The 19,809-nt window shown below is 43.1% G+C and overlaps 1 long non-coding RNA gene across 1 annotated transcript; it reads right to left on the bottom strand.

Moving 5' to 3' along the window:
• Window positions 1–1,179: 1,179 nt before the first annotated feature.
• Window positions 1,180–9,643, bottom strand: LOC135259016 (uncharacterized). The gene is made up of 3 exons (XR_010331174.1): window positions 9,550–9,643; window positions 1,661–1,726; window positions 1,180–1,283 (listed from the first exon to the last, which is right to left on the bottom strand). It is a non-coding gene; the product is annotated as an uncharacterized LOC135259016 (long non-coding RNA).
• Between the last annotated feature and the right edge of the window lie 10,166 nt (window positions 9,644–19,809).

Genomic DNA, 19,809 nt, shown 5'->3' with positions numbered 1-19,809 from the left:
GGACAGCCCGACGGATGCAATTAGGCATTCCAAATTCAGGAGAAAAATGGGGGAGAAGTAATGGACTCAAGTCTAAAAATAAATAAAGGAAATGAACAATGACAAAAATTACCAGTTGTCCTCCTTAGGGACCCACAACAAAAAAAAAGACTTGTTGTTAAGAAAACATTCAGTGGTACAGACTGAAGGAGGCATTTGTTTAACGATGGTATCTACACCCACTTCCTGCGCATTGGAAGGGTCTATACATAAGCACAGAGTGATGGATGTGCTGGAGACTTCCACCCCAAGGGGTAATTCCCAGAACTGCCTGTGCTTTTCATATGCTGTGATACCCTAGAATCTGTCCGGCAGGTATGCTGTAGACACCCAGAGCAGAATGTCTGTGTGTAATACAATGAGAAGGCATGGCAAGACTGGCACACTACCATCAGACCTCAGATACTGGCAGACCTCCGCACAGTGGAAGAAAGAAAGCCCCAGACCACAGAAGCCTAACAGGAAACTGGGGATCTACATGTTTCCAATTGCGTACTGTACACTATTAAATGCTATACCCATCTAGGGAAGAGCGTGCCCACTCACACGTCAAACTCTGGATTCTTTAGATTATTAATGCATATGGGAAAATGAGAAAGCTCGAATCTGAGACACACATGTGCAGTGTGGACACACACACACACACACACACACACGCACGCACACGCTTGCCAGTTACCGGTCACCAACTAGTCCGCATGTTCAGCCTACTCCATTGCAAGTGGTCGGGATTTTAGTGAATAAACAATATTGAGTATGTGCAGGTAACTGCATGTCCATGTAACGCTCAGCACCCTCTATGTGTACAGTATATCCTCTGTCAATGTTAGAAGCTGACTGTGAAATTGGGTTGGCAGGGTATTGTCTGCAATATTTGGCCGTAAAACCAAGAAAACACAAAACCTTCCAGCTCCTCTGTCCATGTTGACTGACCCTCAGGCCATGAACAAACACCCTGTATTTCTAACCTACCAGAGATCATTGGTTTATATGAGCACTCCACTTTGTACTCGTTCCCGTGTTGGCCTGTTGTTGCGCCCTCCGCCCCCCCCCCCCGGCCCCAGGCACTTTGCTGTGTTTTTCGTAGCCCTGGCGAGTCGAGCTCATCTGACTCTTGGAGGAGATGAATGGGAGCTGCTGGGGTCAGAGAGCTCTGCCTGGTTTTTTATTTTTTGTTTAATTTTTTGGTACAAATTCACTGTGGTTTTTCCCTCAGGAAAGGTGTCGGTTGGACGGGAAACAGGCTGAGGAGAGAGAAGGGAGCGTGGAGTTACAGCTGAGAACAGCGTTTTTCTTACATCCCTCTTGATGGCTCACAGATGTTTCTTAAAAGGAGGAGCATCGGATCACACTCTCTTTCTTTTTACTCTCTTTCGCTTTTACGGCAGCGCCTTTTTCTGTACCCTGCCTCTCCCTCCCTCTTCCTCCTCTTCCTCTTGCTGCCCTTCCCTCTCTCCCCCATTTCTCTTCATTCCACTCTTACTCTCCCCACATCAATTCTCCTCTATTCTGTTGTACACTCTATTCCACTCTTCTTTCACAATTTCTCTTCCACCTTATACACTTACACACCAGCAGAACTGATTTACCATGTCTACCATGATTTACTGTGTTTACTCACCTCTTCAAACAAACCCCACTCTCTCTCCCCACGTACATCATGTTGGGAACTGCAGTTGACCATTAGCTGCATGATAATAAAGAATACATTATTTTGTGTTATAGTAATAAAAAAGACATATTTCACATAAAAATAAACTATGGAAAGCTATGTTGGTGCAATCAACTGTCCTAATATAGTGTGCTTACATTTACTTGCGCTCTATGCATTGCCGTGTAATTAAAATTATCCTTATTCTTCTTTGTCAAAATTACATTTACTGCTGATTTGCTACTCTGTAGTTATTGTACATTCATGGACTGTGTAATTATTGCAGCTGTCTTCCCTCAGTTGTAGAAGTAAAGGTTACAATGGCAGGAAAAAAGTTCACTGCCATGCTTCACTATTATTAGTCAAAAAGCATAAGAATAATGGATATGTTTTCGTGTTCCATGTTCTACATTTAATATTCCATGTTCTATGCTCAATGTTCCGGAGCTTTATACAGTGGCCATCAGAGCCAGGACCACAGGGGGGACCTCTCTCTGACCCCCCTCCTTCCTCCTGAGAAAACACTGACTTCACTCCATTTAAGGAAAACAACAGCTTAATGAGGGACTCTCAGGCTGGGAGGCCCATTCAACAACACACGCCCGTACAAAATCTTAATCCTATTTATTTGAATTTGACGGTGAGGAAATTGGGTGCGATTTTCCACCGTCGTGTCACGGCGGGGCTGGGACGGATCGGCGATCGAGTTCCGTCTGACGGGGTAATGGGAACCCGTTACGCCCGTCGGGTCCGCGGCCTCTCCCCGGGCTCCCCGCGAGTCGCCTCGCTCTCTCTGACGGGCTGGGAAGGGTAGGGGCACCCAGCGACACAGCTGCAGTTAAACTGAGTGCTTTATTACCGGCTGTCATTTGAAAGGAAGGCTGGATTATGCTAAGGTGCCACGGGCAGCGACCCACATTCATCATAGGTTTGAGTTCGTTTTTTTAATCGAGCCCACACCATTATTCTGAAAAGTGATCGCCGCTGTTTGGCCTACCAGGGTGAATCTCTAAGTCCATGACAAGTCACCATTTTTAAATAATGATGAGAGATCATGTGTAGCTTCATGAACCTGTGATGTGTCATCAGCTGCAAATCTGCGATGCGTTACTCTCTAGTTTAGAACCAATGGCATTGCTCTGTTGTGGCCAATGATTAACAGCATCCTGATAGCTCCACCCACTATGGACCCAGGAAGTCTCCCTCCCTCATTACTACTGCTGGGGCTTTGGTACACCTGCCCACTGCACTCTACGAGGCGGGGACAAAATCTAAGCCTGGACTCCTAATGGGAGACCTGCAGTCCATATGCAGTCCTTCTATTGATGTCCACTGAAGTAAAACATGAACAACCAAATTTTTTCACTAACACAGGAGACACGATACACTTTTCATAAACAACTGAAAACTTCCAATGATACATGACGCCTTGAGGCTTGTTTGAAATATATACATCCAATGGCTCGAATCACATGGAGGCACCCCACACAGCCCAACAAACACTGCAATTTAACCACATTGTCTTAGTCGCTTTGAGACTTCTGTAAACAAAGCATTAAGAGGAAAATGAATCTGGTGATTTGAAGCCCCATCTGGAGCACTTGGCTTTTCCACTTCTTTCAGAATAGGGACCAGGATATTAAAACCATAAACCACCTTAGAATCCCTTCCAACAGTCTGTTAAAACCCAATAAAAGACAAGACATATCTCTCAGTTGATGTGTTCTGTGTACTGTAGTTTGCATCAAAATAAGTTCACAATCAAATTAATCAAATGTGTTGTTTAACTGTGAGATAGAATAAAGCTGTTATTCTGGCCTTGACTTCAATACAGCTTAAATATTTATTTATGGTTAAAATACCAAGGGCAGTCATGCTTGCTTAATTCAAATCAATGCAGTAATGAAATATTGAGACTTGCTAATGAGCCCCAAATTTACACAGATTGATTTACTGGGCTTTTACTGAACTAGAAAGCATTACTTCGTCATCTTGTTCATCAGTATTTCCCTTTTCATTGTTCAGACCTACCAGGCAATAAGAATGTAAATATCAAGGCTTTTATCAGCAATAGTCTGATCTAGAGAGGAAGGAATCTCACAATTTAACAACTATGATTCACCACTAAAACAATGTAATATCGTTAATGTGTATTTCTATAATTTTAATATTAACTATTAATATAAATATAAGAGTACTTATTTGTGTGATAGAATAGAATCTAGGTTTTTTTTACTTGACAGAATAGAATCTAGGTTTTTAAAAAAAAGATTTCTTCATCTTTGAACAAAATAAAATGTATATTAATTTGTTAGGGTTGTTATAGATATTAAAAAAGTCTATTTAGCAAAAAAATGCTAATTAAAACACCTGTCTCCAAAAAGAAAATGTAGTGACTACAATATAAGTGAAATGTACAAATGATTTGTATTTTTCTTCTTTTTTCCATTAGATATGCTCCACAATTTCTGTGAGTCTGTCATGAGTTTATCCCTGTTGTTCTTCGTATGATTGGGCTAAAGCTTAACACAGGTCGCACCTCATAAAAACAGAAATTAGAAAGTTATTAGTTGACCTTCAGATAAAATGAGGTAGCAGGAGGTTTTGCTGGTTTTATACCTGGCGATACTAACAGCCGGAGGAGCAACTATACCTGGCTGATGACCGAGTCATTGGACATTGTGCGTCCAACAGTGACGGACATTTGGAAATTGATCGCCGTGATTGATCACGGGACTTCAGAGCTGAGCAATTGTGCGTTTGAGCTCGAGCGTTCCTGGGTCCTCGCGCTAGACGGCTGAGGTCATCCCGTTTCATCTCCCAGGATGAGCACGTACGCGCGTGGGCAGGGGGGGACTTGCGCTGGGCTATGACGAATGGCACCATAAATTTAATGGAACATTTTCGGACGCTAGCAGTCGCAGGGCTAAGCTTGGGCAGAGGCGGCACAGAACCGAGCTTCATTAAAAGAGTCCTAGTAGGCTGGGGGGGGGGGAAGAGGGGGAAGGGGGGAGTGGAGAGTGGGGGTGGCGACTTATTGCATCTGTCGAAGGATGATGCATGGCATGGGAATCTTGGCATGATATTCGTCAAGGTGACCAATGGGCTGGCCGGCGCGGGTCAGTGGAGTCGGTGCCCTCCTACCGCACTCCCGCGCGGTGTTTATTTATGAATGCCTCCGACAACAGGCACAGACGGCGGCTCACTTCCTCGCCGGGGCACAAAATGTCCGGCTCTGCCGTGGGGATTCATCGCCCCCCGCGGCTCTGTGGAAGCGCGGGCCTCTGCTCTGCGGCTTCCCTGGATAAAGGAATGCCAACATGCTCCTGCTGCGGTCAGTGTAAATCAGGGGAGCCCCTACCCCCCCCCCGGTCCAGCAGGTGTTCCAGTACTCGCTAAACCGCTGACCGCGATTAAACCAGGACTGTGATTGGGTGAATCGGGTGGCAGAGCTGGTAGGAATAAAAACCTGCAGACTTATGTTCAGAAATGTCCCCGCTCCTCCATACCAATCCTTCAGGTAACTTCTGTTTCTCTCTCTCTCTCTCATTCTCAGTCAAGAGGGATTTTGCGCTGCTGTAGGGAAGGAAACAATGTTTTCCACCCCCTTTCACGGTTAGTGCTGCTTGGGGGAGCAACAGGAGGATGAGGACTTATTCCTTTCATTTAGAACACCGCCAGAGCTTGGGGACTTTGCGCACATTGGATCCTGGGAACATGACAGTCCGATTGGTTAAAGCTTGGCCACCGCCTCAGTTTCCTTCTTTTAAAAGCTTAACAAAAGCTTGCCTGCAGCCACAGACATGTGTGGAACCTTTTCGTGTTGGCGACGGTGAGAAGATGGGTTTAGAAATCTAATTTGGTTCGGTTTTACCTCTCCTGTTTGAACCTCTTTTCGCTTCTTTGTATGCGTCTTGGAGGAGTGATAGTGACGCATGATTTTACAGTGATGTTCTTTGTGATGACGTGATTGGCCGTGCTTCACAAGTCTGCATTTTTAAATCTCAGATCTTTCTTTCATCCTCATCTCCAATTTTTCTCCTTTCAGAATTTAACTCACTCACTCCTACGCATTATCAGACATATTAAAATTAATCTCTTATTCATCTTTGGTCCATCCCCAGATTCTTCCTTCCCAGTCCCCCTTTTGCATAAAATGTTTCCGTGGCACTGCCAAGTGAGTCTAATCACAGGATGAAGTAAAAGTTCCATTCACCTACATTAGGTGGACCGTGAGTGTCCTGCTCTGATGGGGTCCACAATGGTGGCTTGTATTTCAAGAGAGGGAATCCCACATGCTAAAACTGAACATATGAGGCTGCACAGTGGCCCCGATTCCAACCTCTGTGAGTTTATTTAGAAGACATACTGTTGACACTAATCACTGCTGCAACTAATTAACCTTGTTAAAATACTGCAGTGATCTTCAGTCATTGCTTGTCTCTATGCCGAGCCGGTCCTCACTGTGCAGTATTATATGTTTACACAGCTGTGCTTTGGGGGCCAGGCTGCAGTCACCACCAAATAATTGATACATATGTACGGGTAGACAGACAGATGGACATGTTAAAAGAATCCCCACCGGGTCCAGGAAGTGGTCACATTGCATTCTCCCATGCGTCATGTCAGCAGCTTTAAACTGCATTTCCAAGGCAGGCCTTAAAACATTGACATGTTTCTGAACAATATTCATTAGTCATGTCAAAAGACGTGTGAACGCCTACCTACACAAGGCCAATTTCTATGCCTACACAGGGTGCTTACTTTTTTTTCTTGTGGAGAGGTGAAGCCAGGTAAAATGTTACACACCTGCAAATTGCTTCTCTGAGGAATTTTTATTGCTGTTTTATATTTTCCAGGAGCTGTTTTCAGGCAGCTCTGTGTGCTTTTAATGGTGATACTGGGGTGTGGGAGGAAGGAAATTACTCATTACTAATTTAGCCTTTATGAGCAGAGTGTGATGCTGTTATGTTTGAAAACTGCATTGCATTTTCCTTCTCAAAACTGTTTGCAGCTGCTGACACTATATGTACACAAAAATCAGCATTGGAATGGTGTTCTCTACAAACTCAGCAGACTTCTGGAGGATACTGAAAATGTTTTTACCTGATCTACTACAGTGTCCTTTTGAGTATGTAATTATTGCCATAATATTTAAGCGTGTGATTATTGTAACACTTGTATAATTGAAATAAAGCTTCTTTTTTTTTTTAAACACATACTTTAGGTAAGGAGTAGTAAAAACACCGTGGAAAGAGGGGGTGGTACATTTATTCTTGTCTGCCACCTTTCGGATTACGTCCTTTTAGGAAAACACGCCGGACAAAGAAGCGGTTACTTTTCCCTCACTCTGCAAACCACAGAAACATACCGCCATTCCCCCCCTCCCCCTCCCAGAACCCCCACAATTTGGCTTTGAAAGGAAAACTCCCCTTTCACAATCATCACTCTCTCCTCAGCTGGCCAAAGCACTCCGTGGAAGGCCGCAGTCTTGTATTACCGCATTTTCCCCGTCTCTGAAATGTTAAAACACCAGGGACGAGTCCCCCCAAGCTCACTGATTTAGTCTAATAGTTTGTCCCATTTAGTTAATAAGGGAGTACAGAATGAAGAAAACAAGCCCTGGCAGCCGAGGCCTAGGTTTGCCTCTGACTGATCCAGACGCAGAACGGTGGATTTGTCATGTTGTGTGTGCTCGTGTTTTTCTCCTTCTTCTGGGCTCTCAGTGCAGTACGGAAGCTGTGGAAAGAGGGGACATTATTGCTGGATTGCTTCTGGGTGTTTCAGCCAGTGTTCCACTGCAGATGTGTGTACTCTTGGCCCTCCGAGAGATCTTTTATGTCTGTTGTTTATGGCCGACACTCAGAAGGTAATGCAATAAATTCTGGACCCAGGTGCATCTGTGGGGGACAGGGGGAGACATTGCACAACGAGGCTGAAAAAGTTCAGCTTTCCGCGAGAATTTAGCCCCCGGTGCCATACCTCAAACCTACTGTGTTTTATAAACTCTTTTTTAAATATAAATAAATCACATTTTATTATTTGATATAGGCATATTTTATTTTTCTGTTCCCTGGCCTGAAAGCAGCATACTGTAGAACTGGTAAAACAAGCAAGTCGTACCAAAACCACACACACATGCTGCAAGCTCCCTTCAAGAGTGCTTGAAGAAATAAAAACTCCCCTTACAAAAGGCTTTTTGTACGGTACCGCAGGTCTGACTAGATCTCCTCCTCCCCTCCCCCTTTTCAAAATAAAACACCTGCCACGGTCGACAAATTAGAATCTGGCTGATTAAAGGGAGATGTGTGAAAGGCAGGCCTGCCATTGTCTGAACGGCGCCCCTCCCCTCGCACACGGCGCTGAAAGCACGGCCTGTTCCATGCGTCCCGGCAGTTCCTGTTTCACGGAATTCTGGTTCTTTTCCCAGCGATGAGGCTTTTCTTTGTGCTCCAGGAACCAATCGGACTCTAGGAACCCGAAGCGGTATCTGTTGCTGCGTCCGCACGTCCAGGGATGTGAGTGCCTTGCTTTCTCCTATTGTGGGGGTTACAGGGTGATCTTTATGTACACGCACGTGTGTGCGTTATTATTATTATTATTATTATTATTATTATTACTCTGAAAAATGCATCTGACAAGTCTTAGAGGCTTGCTCTGCTGCCTTCATTTGAAGGTTGAAGACAGAGCGCCACTGTGAGTCACAGATATGGTGCACATTTACACTGGAGGGGGAAAGCAGAGGTCATTTCAGAGGGAGTTGTGTGCAGTCCGATAGAGGACGGTTCAGTGGTATGCTACAGAGCGGGCACCTGTGTTTGTGATGCACTGAGCCGCCGTAGCACTGACACCGAGATCCCAGAGTTTACTTTGGCCATTGTTGTTTTTCCTCGTCCATGCTTGGCTATTTCCACCTACCTTTTCAGCGTTCCGTCACGTCCTCCTCTCTAAGTGATAACAGTATTTCCAAAGGGACACCAGCTCGTGAGTATAAATGTCACATTCTGCTCAAGGGTATAAATGCTGTACTCTGTTCAAGGGTATAATAGCTCCTCCATGCCGCTGCCTGGCTAAGCCGTGGCTGTCCCACCTGATTTAGAATTAAAGCAGGTTTATTCTTTCCCCCCCCACACAGCTCAACGCGCATACCTTTTACGGAGGTGAGATGTGCCACCGGCTCTGGCCCCCCGTGTCCGGTCTCTCCGCGATCTGACGTCCCTGCATGCCACAGCACCCAATGTGGACAGTGGACAGTGGACCACCCCACGCACTCCCACAGGAAGGAGAAAGAAAACTCCTTGCGTCTTTGTCTCTCCACGCAGCAACTGCAGCCTTGTGCGTTAAGTGCAATCTTTTCCTTTCAGGGGCGTACAGATAGTGGCGAGTAATGCCTTAATGTTCACGCCCTCTCAGACTGTGAGAGGGATAAGCAGCTAACCGATTATGAATACATGTTTTCATCGTGACTTATTCATTTCGGAAAACAACCAAGGCGAGAAGCCCGAGGAGAGGAGAAGTGCCACAGAGCCCTGAGGCTCTGGTTGCCAGGGTTAGAAAAAGTCCACTTTGCTGAAGTTTCCCTGACCCAAGAGAGGGGAAACTGGCCTTGGGCTGCTGAGCTTAACAGGTGGCTCATTTCTGTCCTCAGACATTATTTCATGATTATAATGTCCATTCTGAACCGGTGATTGAATGCGACAGGAATAGGGAGGTATCGAAAAAGAACTACTTAAAACATCAAGGTGTTGAAAAGGCGCTGACTGTTCTGGAGCCCAAATCACTTGTGAATACATTCTTGGCACTCAGCACACTAGAACAGAGGTACGGAGAAGGTTTGGAACGTGTTCGACGGGCATCACCTGCATTTTCCCTCCCTTGCAGCATTGCCAGAGGCTGGGTGGACCTTCCTTGATTCTCCACTCCTCAACTCCTCACCCACGAGCCTCTTCCAGTCTGAAAGCCAGGATATGGAAAGCCATGATTCCTGATTTCACACCCATCTGCCAATAGCGAACTCTTTGCGCCAGAATTAATCCAACTTTCCTTTGTACCTGATCGCAAGGAGACAACATGCCAGTGCTTTGCTTTGCTGTCTGTTTCGATTTTATTATTCAACATTTTTTCCTCTTTTCTCCTAAATGTTTGGAAAGGCGCCAGCTGGAAATGGGCCTCAATTACCCAGCAGGCTGTGCTGCAGAAAATAAAACTGTAACTGCTGGGTCAGCATGGAGAGTTTGAAACACACAAACAAAAAAGGAACGGGTTTTTACCAGATGACTGGTTTAAAATGACTTCGCCACCCACTGTCAGCCACAGAAAAGGGACCATGTCCTTTTAGCTAGTTTTAAAATCAAATAGAAATCAAAACATTTAAGAAAAAGATAAATAGAGAGAATTTCACAGAAATGGTCCGTAGCCTGTCGGCCGTGAGGGGAAGTATCATTTTTTCACCTTTTTTCACCTCAACACTCTGATCTCCACCCTTCAAGTTGTCCATGAAAACCTGCAGTGTGTCTCCAGGAAGAGCGAAACAGCAGTCCTTTCATGTCTGAGAGTGCATTCCCATTGGCTGGGGATCGAGCACCAGCCCTTACAGGGCACGACCGTGTCTCGTTTCATGACAAAACACACACAATCTGAAATTGCTGAAGGTTCAGAGCTCAGTGGGTCCAGTGGTGACACCCTGGGGCACGGGCCAACGCACACGCTCACACTGGAATGACCGACATCACAGCAGAAAAGCAACAGTTGGGCGTCTGGTGCCGCTGTTTCCCAGCAGCAGCCAACACGAAGCGAAAATGTCTCGTCCTCTGGTTGAAGGGCATATTCCCTTGTGTGCATGTGCAATGAGACCTGTGACATAGGCCACAGAATTTGCCCAGTGGAGCCATGTAATGGAGCCATTGTCTATGGGACCTTAAAACCATTTCGGTGACGTCTCCACCAAGGAGCTCACATTGAGAGGATGCTGTATCTTCTGTTTTCTGGGATGTAAGGCATCCAGAGTCAGGCAGGACATTTAGGAGAGACCGGACATGGTGCACATGTGGTACGCATTACAAAACAAAGGAGAAAACATGGAATCGTCCCATTGCTGCCGTGGTCAACAAGCCACAGAGGGCAGGGATGACAAAGAGTTTGATGAATATACTTGTTTTTTTGTTCTCGCTGCTATATTGCATCACATAGCCATGATGTAACTGTTTAACACAGGGCTGTCTCTTCCTAGATTGGGACTAAATTATTGCCATGACAACATTTAAGTTGGAGAGGGTGCCGCAATGAAGGATGGACATGTCACTCAGCTCTTTTCCATTAGCGGTGCTCTTACAGGACCGAAATACACTCAAACCAATTTTTATAACAATTTAAGGAATACGTCGGAGAAAGAATCAAGAGTTACGCAAGCAGGGCTGAATGCACGCTCATTGCTTTTTGAAGAAATGGCAATTTCAGTTTCATCTGCTTTTCCCTTTTTCCCTTGTTCCGGTTTCTTTCTTGCCTTGTGAGTGGTGCTCTCTAATCGTTGCCCCACCGTGTCAAGCCCGCGGGACGATTGAATAAATAGGCTCACGCAGCGCAATCACTAAAGTATAATTTAGGCTGGAGAGGAATTTGGGTGGGGGCACGGTGACTTCAACAACCTCCCCCCACCCCATTTGCCACACACACACACACACACACCTGCCCAAATGATCACCACCAGGTTAACCTGCCCCCCTCCAGTACACAATCAGCCAATCAGGAAACGTGGCAGAAACGGTCAGTGTTCAGTGAATGCTACGCAGAGCGTTACCCAGAAACAGAACTAACACACATGCCTTTTTTTAACAGAACAAAACTTTTGGTCATCAAATGCCATAAAGATGGACAAATTAGAACTAAACATCAATCATTTCAGATCGGACCTGTAATCACATTAATATGTAGTTTTAAAGCACATTATAACAAAATGCCAAGTTGAGGAATCATGACTGTGTACACAAAACAGTGGATCACTACAGTGACATCTACCTGGAGCAATACCTCAAAATAAGGGCCTGATGTATGACATTTTTTTAGGCAGGGGCCATCGATGGACAAGCCCTCATTTTTGTGTAGTGGCATTCAAATGCCCAAATGTACAGCTCTACTAGTTCTTATCTTTTCAGTATATGCTGGGGAAAACTGAATTTCTTTTTACATTTTACAAGACATACCCTAGGTGGTATGTTGAGTTTCTTCGTTGACTCATCGATAGCCAAGCTTACTCTTCAGGAGAGTTACATTCAAGCATCTGCGTTTTTAAATGTAGAACAAATATGACGAAACGTCCGCATCCTGCAAACAAACTCATGCTGTAATGCTAAAGGTTAGGAACTCATAAAAAGATACGATACATAGAGACACCTTACAGTACACTTTGAATTATTGAAATATGGAGTACCGCTTTGTAAAGGTGGGGTATTACTTTGGCTTACAGAGTCAGAACCTAGCACATGTCAGTATACTTACATATGCCTTCAGCCTAGGGGGGCAGCAACAAATTAATTCCACAGTGAATACATTTTATATGAATTTATGAATGAGCTGGGAGATCTAAAATCAGTAATGCCAGCCTTATTTCATGTTCTCAATCTCCCTCTAAGCCGACTGGTTCCAGTGCAGCAATTTACTAATGCAAATTAAATATGCTAACCTAGAACCAAAATACAAATCCTGAATACATTCATACTACCGTTGCAGGTCCCTTTCAGAATATATATCCATTATAACAAGGTGTCATACATAGTTTTAATGGTATTTTTTAAAAATAATGTTGAAACCTCTGCTGCAGTTTGCATTTGAACATTATGCAAAAGCCCAGGAAGCTTACTTTGATGTTTTTCGTTTTCTGCCTTGGTTCATTTTTGGAAAACACATTGGTACAGCGCTGCAAATTCTAGCACTGTCGCTTAATGATTTGGGAACTGGGCCTGCAACTGCATGGCTGTAGGTTCAATTTCCAGGTAAGATTGTCATTGTACCCTTGAGCAAGATACTAACTGTGTAAATAAGTAAATCTTAATGAAATATCCAACTATATGGTCTGTATATGCAAAAAATATAAGCTGTACAAGTTTCTCTAGATAAGAGAGACTACTAAATGCTGAAAACATCAACATTTCATCACCCTGATAGCTGTCGAAGATTCTTCATGTTGGATAGGTTGAGATGGCACCAGACAAAGTCCTGAGAACCCGTTTGCTGTCAAAAAGCTGGTGAGGCAGATCAGGTGATGTCCTTTGCCTACCGCCTCTTATCCAAATGACATATATTCAGCTAGGTACAATACACAGTACATTTTGAATCCACCTATAATGCCATAGAACTTGTATAGATTTATAAGCAAGCTCCTGGTTAAAACACAAAATTCAGTATCACCGCTATTCAGGTCAAGAAAGAGATTGCAAAGGAAGCTCTACTCTTCTACCTAATCTGCAACATACTGTGTGGTCGAGTGAAATGTGCGTGTTGAATATGGGAATATATTGAATTGCATGACCATGTGCATGCGGAAATCCTGGGCCTAGAGTATCACGTCCTTTACATTGCAATCATCAATCAATATTTTGTCACACTTCACACAAGATGGACAGAAGACCATTATTTTATTTTCCATACTGACTGATTTTCCCCAGACTGCCATATGTGGTTTTTGTACAGTGGAACGAATGAGAGGAAGAAATGCATTATGGGCGTAAACTGAATAGGAAGCTGGAAATAAAAAAATATTTTTGCTCCACTTCCCTTGAATATTTCTTATAACAGAAAAGAAGTAGGCTATACTTCTGTACATATATGCACTTAGATAAGCAGTATGGTATGAATGAAGGATAAACAATAAAACGGGTAAATTCTCCTTTAAGAGGTGTAAAGTTTCTATTTTTGAACAGAGCACAACTATATCCCTGTGAATACGGTTTTGCTTATCTGCCATAATTTAAAATTGTAATTCCTCATCCCCTCCGATCATGCATGGTGTTTGGATCATGGAATATAGGGGGACAATGAGATGATAGTTCAATGAAAAAGTATTGGGACAGTTACACAATTTTTGTTGTTTTGGCTCAGTACTCCAGCACACTGTATTTGAAATAAAACAATGAGCAAGAGGTTTCAGATGGTCAGCTTTAATTTGAGGGTATTTGAAACCTTATCAGGTGATCTGCATAGCAATTTCAGCTCTTTTTATACATAGTACCCTCACTCTCAGTCTTACACTGTATAGAAAGCAGCAAAAGCTATGACTATCAAATGATTAAGATTCTTTTTAGCACTGATGTTAAAAAAAGGATGTCTTGACATAAAAATAATCCCTTCTTGACTTGTAGAAGAAAAAATGTACAGTGAGAGATTAGAGAGGGAGGTTTGAGAGACAGAACGATCGAGGGAGAGAATGAGAGGCAGACAAGTGACCTTGGTTCACATTTTAAGGATCATTTACTATTACTCCACAAGACAAAATTGAATGGCTCAGTGAACAAGTGAAAAAAAAAAAGCAAAAGCTTTTGTAATACTCCCTCAGCTGAGCTGGACTGAGCCATCCGTTTCTGCTGTACATTTCTGAGCACGCGTTCGTCTGAGGCCAGGGAGGCTGCGTTTGGCTCCTGCTGCTTCATTTTGACAAATGAGAGAAATGTGTCCAGAACATTTGCAAACACGAGAGGGTGAAGAATATTTTCTTAACTGATTTTTTTTTTTTTTTTTTTAAACCGCTGGCACTATGGAGATGGAGGAAGTCTCTGGACTACAGCTTCTCTCAGGGAGAGACTGTGCTGGGAGCAGCCAGCCAAGGGGCTAAACTGTAGGGGAAACTGAAAAATCTTCCTGAAACCAACCGGCACGATAACTTCACACCCGAGACGCTGAGTGACGTGAGGAGAGACCGCTCTCCGGCTCTTAATTCAGCTCGGGGTCTCCGGACCGTGTTTGTCGGGTTCTTTTGGGGATAGCAAGTGTTTAAATAAAGGAAAAGCCAGGCAGTTAATTTTTCATCTGCAGCACTAAAACACAGGCCCTGGCAGGTTTCTCCTCTGGCCGTGCTGTGTCAGGGCGCTGAAAGTGTAATGCAATGTTCTTCCTTCACTGTGTAAACATTTTTATGCAGTCCTGCATTATATGACGAATTTGCAGATTACTTAGACATTTTCAGTGCATTTTCTGTCTAACCAAGTAAAATATGGAGCCAGTGACCACACTATAATATTATGAGGGCAGATACACAAAGATCATCACTGTTTTTCCAGATCACTAAACCCCTTCATTATTATGTACACAAGCCACTGCTTAATTTATCATTGGCAAGAGAGGGGAAGATCATGTAAAATCGATTGAAAATGATCAACTGAAACTTCCACGGCAGCAAAAGAATTCTTGTATTATTTTCCTCCTATGACTGTGTTCTTACTTGATGCATACCTGAGCAAATTTAGATTTAGCATTACCCTTTTTAAAAAAATCAAACGGGGTTATATATTAACAAGCAATCTTCATTTAGAACAGAGAAGCGAGGCCCATGAACTAAGTGCGTGTTGTGACAGATAGTCTTGATTGCCGTTGACAGCAGTGTTTATGGCATGTCAGTGCTATGGGTGGTGTTGCTGATAAAGATTGGGAGATACAGGCACTACATTAAAAGCTTCGTCGGCAATTGATTTGCGCGTTTCCCTGTGTTTCTGCGATCCTTGCGGCTTCCCAGGCTCAAAGGCCAATATCACTGCAGGGCATCTGCGGTAACTGGCAGATTCTCTAAAACCTGGAGCCAACCGCCATTTTATCCTGTACAGAGAAAGTCACAGAGGGCCTATCTGGGTTATGCTAACAGGCAACACATTTGCTCATTTAGCTCTTTGAAACAGCAGTGGGTACTTGTTTTCCACTCTCCAGACAATATGATGGACCATGACCTCTACAACCTATTTTAGACAGCAAGTTCTAATTTCAACATCGAAGTTTTTACAGGATGCCTATCAAGGATTTGAAGCTACAGTAAAAATCCACTTTCTCTCCAGTGTGATAGCAGCTGCACCTCTCCTGTGTGGGCCTATTTATAAATATGAAAATAAATAATTTATATAAAAGAAAAAATGCGGCTTTTTTTCCCATGGCTGCACACAAGCGCTAAAACCTCTCCTGCACAATTAGCTGTGATCGCCTACAGCCACCTGAGGGGTGCTTGAGAATGAGACATTTTCTTTTAAACATTTTTATATTGATTAATTGCTCCTTTTTATCAGTATGGAGACAGTATAGAATTCAGAAGTTGGGTGGTGGGTGAAGGGTTAGGATTGATAGCTTGTTTACTACAATAAATTATCTGTGAGCAAAGAACAGTGGAATAAAGCCTACGACATCCCACAACTATATATATATATATGTGTGTGTGTGTGTGTGTGTGTACACTCAAGCATTATCTAACATAAAAAAAACATTTTTCAGACAAGGACATTTTGGACAAAAACCTCCAACACAACCAGAGGTGCTTGTGTACATTAATGAGACGCTGGCTGCTGGCTGTGAGTGGCTTAAGCAGCCTCCATCCTGCTGGAGAACCAAAGAGCTGCTGCTGCACCAGAAAAGCCTCATTTAGGCCTGTGGCAGAGGTGACCCGGGCTGAACCTGCTTTTACTGCACTCCACATACTCATATGAGAAATCCTCTACTGCTGTATGAGAGAGAGAGATAGAGTGAGTGAGTGTGTGTGAGAGAGAGAGAGTGTGAGAGTGAGAGAGAGAGCTGTATATGTCGAGAGAGAGAGAGAGAGAGAGATTGCTTCTCATGTTTTATTTTTTGTTTTTGTTCTCATGCATTAGCTTGGATTTTTTTTTGTTCTGTCCCTGGTGGCTGTGTGACAGACAGAGAAAGGAAGGTGTAAACAGCGTAAATGAAAATTTGGAACAGGAAATGCTTAGTGAGTATCGCACTGTAGTCTGACAGACAAGGCCGGTGGGCGGGAGAGGGGTGGAAGGTTGTTTGGGACAACTAGGGAACAGCTACGGCAGGTAGAGTAAGATCAGCTTGTCTTGAGTTTCAAACAACATATTTCCTTCCTAATACTGATAAACACTGCCTGTGCCAGATATCTTGGGTGACTGCTGTTGGGCGGGGGGCTACTAGAGGAGGATGTGAAAAGGGTCTACATTGTAGAGATTTGTGGTTTCATTTATCAAGCATTGTATCAGTATTATTCTGAGACTGACAGAAATTGGACAAGAGAAAACGAGCCTTTTGACAAAACATTCCCCAGAGGACTGGCAGTAAAGCCACTGACGTACAACAGAGGTGTATTTTAATTAATCTAAAATCAATTGCCAATATATCAGAAATAAATCAAATATGTGCTTTGTGTCCCACATTCCCACCCTGTCAGGTAATAGACTGGCAGGTCGGAAAGGTAAAGCAGGTAAACTTCACTGTCTGGTGCTCACACACTACATCATGACTGCTCCTCTTTGGTCCTTTTCTGTTTTTTCCAGCTTTCTCTAGCCCTCTCAGTAACTACCACTTTCTGAAAGGGGTCCAACAGCAATTATACGAACTGGCTGGCTGGAACCCCCCCACCCTCACCACAGGCACATGCTAAGCCTTACAGCCTAGACATGGGTAGCTCGTGCCTGGGCTCTGACACAACGAATATGAGCAAGAGTCCACAAGTGGGCAACACTGGCATTGTCCCATTGGAAACAAGCATTAAACCAGCCTGGTTTCCTTGGGCTGCCACAGCATAATGACCCCACTTGCTCCTCACCAAGTGCCTGCAGGTCGTCACGGTTACACACACGTTAATACAATTGGCAATTCCAAATGGGAGACGGGAGGAAAAATACACGATACAAAAATGGATACGCAACTGATTAATTGATTGAATGATTAGGTAATTGATGAGTGCTCAAGCTGTAACTTTTAAATTACTCTCAAAACTTTGCAGATGAATGTATTTGGTGTACTGTGTGAATTATAACCTGCCAGCCACTAATTAGCCCTATCAGTCACTTTTAAGGTCATTTATCAGTAATGTATATATAGAATAAAGGGCACAAAAGAGGTCCAATTAGTTATTTCATTAAATACCTTCTAAATCATTTCTCCCGTCACCCGTCTGTCAGTATAAATGATGCTAAACAAAGGCTTACTGTTATTTCTCCTGGATTGTGCCACGCTAATTGTTCACAGACCATTCACTGTGGAGGCAAGCAGTCATCAAGCCATAAATAGCCGGTGTCAGAGCAGTAAACATTTGGCTAGTGGGAAATTCCTTTGATGACCATGAAGTATCATTCTGTCCTGTCCTTTGCCCCACTGTACAAGTACATACAGAGGGCTGGAGGAACACAGATCGGAATACAGGTTGGGACAGGAGGGAAAAATTTCAAAAAACAGAAAATCTGTCTTTTAAATGTGTCATAAGCACACATGACAGCACATTGCAGCTTTCAAAAGATGTCATCACACTGAAATAGTGTATACCACTACAACATATAACATTTATTTCTAAACCAGAATTGTTATTATGTGCTACCTGCATTATGACAGTGATATCACACTTGTCACGAGCTGCAAAAAGCTGTTGTGGGCAGTAATTACATGATGTGTCATGTTATGATCATGGCAGCATTATTATTATTATTATTATTACATAATAATTAGTATTATTATGTAAGCTTTATGGCATATAGTTCAAGAAAGCATTTAAAAAAGAGCATTCTCCATGTATGTGATAACGAGGCAGTTGAGGAACTATGCCCCTGACCAGAGTGTTGCTGGTTTAATTCCCAGTTGTAGAAGTACATATTTATCTGATAAATAGGTACAAAATTGAAAGTATTTCAGCAAATACAATCAGCTGTATAACCTAATAGGTAACACAGTATGTACATACTAGGTTGATAATGGTCTCTGATAAGCATAGAATAAATACACATTCTTATTTACCTCAGTTGAGCCTGGGGTTTATGTGCAATGAGCTTTTGTGGCAGCTCAGTCTTCAGGACCAAAGCATTTTGATTGGTCTGATTAGAAGGTGGTTTTTCAAAAGACTGATTGAGCATTTTGATTGGTTTAGATTAGAGGTCAGGTAAAGCATTCAAATTGTGCCATAGAAAATGAATAAAATTACTTAATGGCGTACTGAAACAAACCCCTTTAATCAGATATCCAGAAAATATAACGTTGCCAGAAACCATTTTTTTATTATTCTGAATTTGCTAATCTGTAAAATGCACCAAACACATTTTGCACATTATTTTCCGGGTAAACCATGAATTTGTAATTGCCTTGCTAGACAAGCATCCACCAAACCTCATTGTTACAAATTGGCACTGAAAGGAGTAGTACATAATGCAGTTGCAAAAGTGCTCCTGGTTACGCTCAGGCACACAAAACTGTTATATTTAGCATCCAGCAACAATGAAAGCATTTTATTCCCAGTGCAATTCAACCAGATGTGCCCGTTATAACTGCCGGCTAATGCTTTTTGAGTTAATTCTAGAAAAAATACCGTATAATCTTTTTTTTTTTGATGCGCAGAACCGGTCCAGATACTTACGTTCAGCATTCATTTTCTACTTTGCCAAACCACTATTGTCATGTTTTGGCCCGCTACCGACTGTAGATGACCCCATTTTTCATTTAAATCCTTTGAGGCCGATGGTGTGCATGTACGTCCTGTTCGGATTCCAAAATAATCGGGGATGATTTTATTGCTTTTATTATTGCTGTTGTTTTCCATGTACTTTACATCACGTTATTTCTGTCTCTTATAGCATTAGCCTTCCTCCACAATCTACACTATAACCAAAGAACAGAAAGACTGATGCCAAACCTTTTCTAAAGTACATATTTCTCTTTGTCTGGATTATGCTTGCTAATGACGCCGATTTCCAAGAATTTCACACTTTATAAAAGGAAGAACACTGACGTTACTGGTCATACAAGACACACAAGTTTCTAGTGACATCACACACCATACATATTATATCACACTAGGGTTCTAGTGACATCACACACCATGTATATTATATCACACTATAGGATGATTACATCACATAGGCTCTTTGCCGCCTGCCTGTGGCCTGTGTCTTGACTGAAGACCAAGATTA

This window comes from Anguilla rostrata, chromosome 7, assembly GCF_018555375.3.
Source record: "Anguilla rostrata isolate EN2019 chromosome 7, ASM1855537v3, whole genome shotgun sequence".
NCBI lineage: Eukaryota > Metazoa > Chordata > Actinopteri > Anguilliformes > Anguillidae > Anguilla > Anguilla rostrata.
This window is presented reverse-complemented; position numbering and strand designations above follow the sequence as displayed.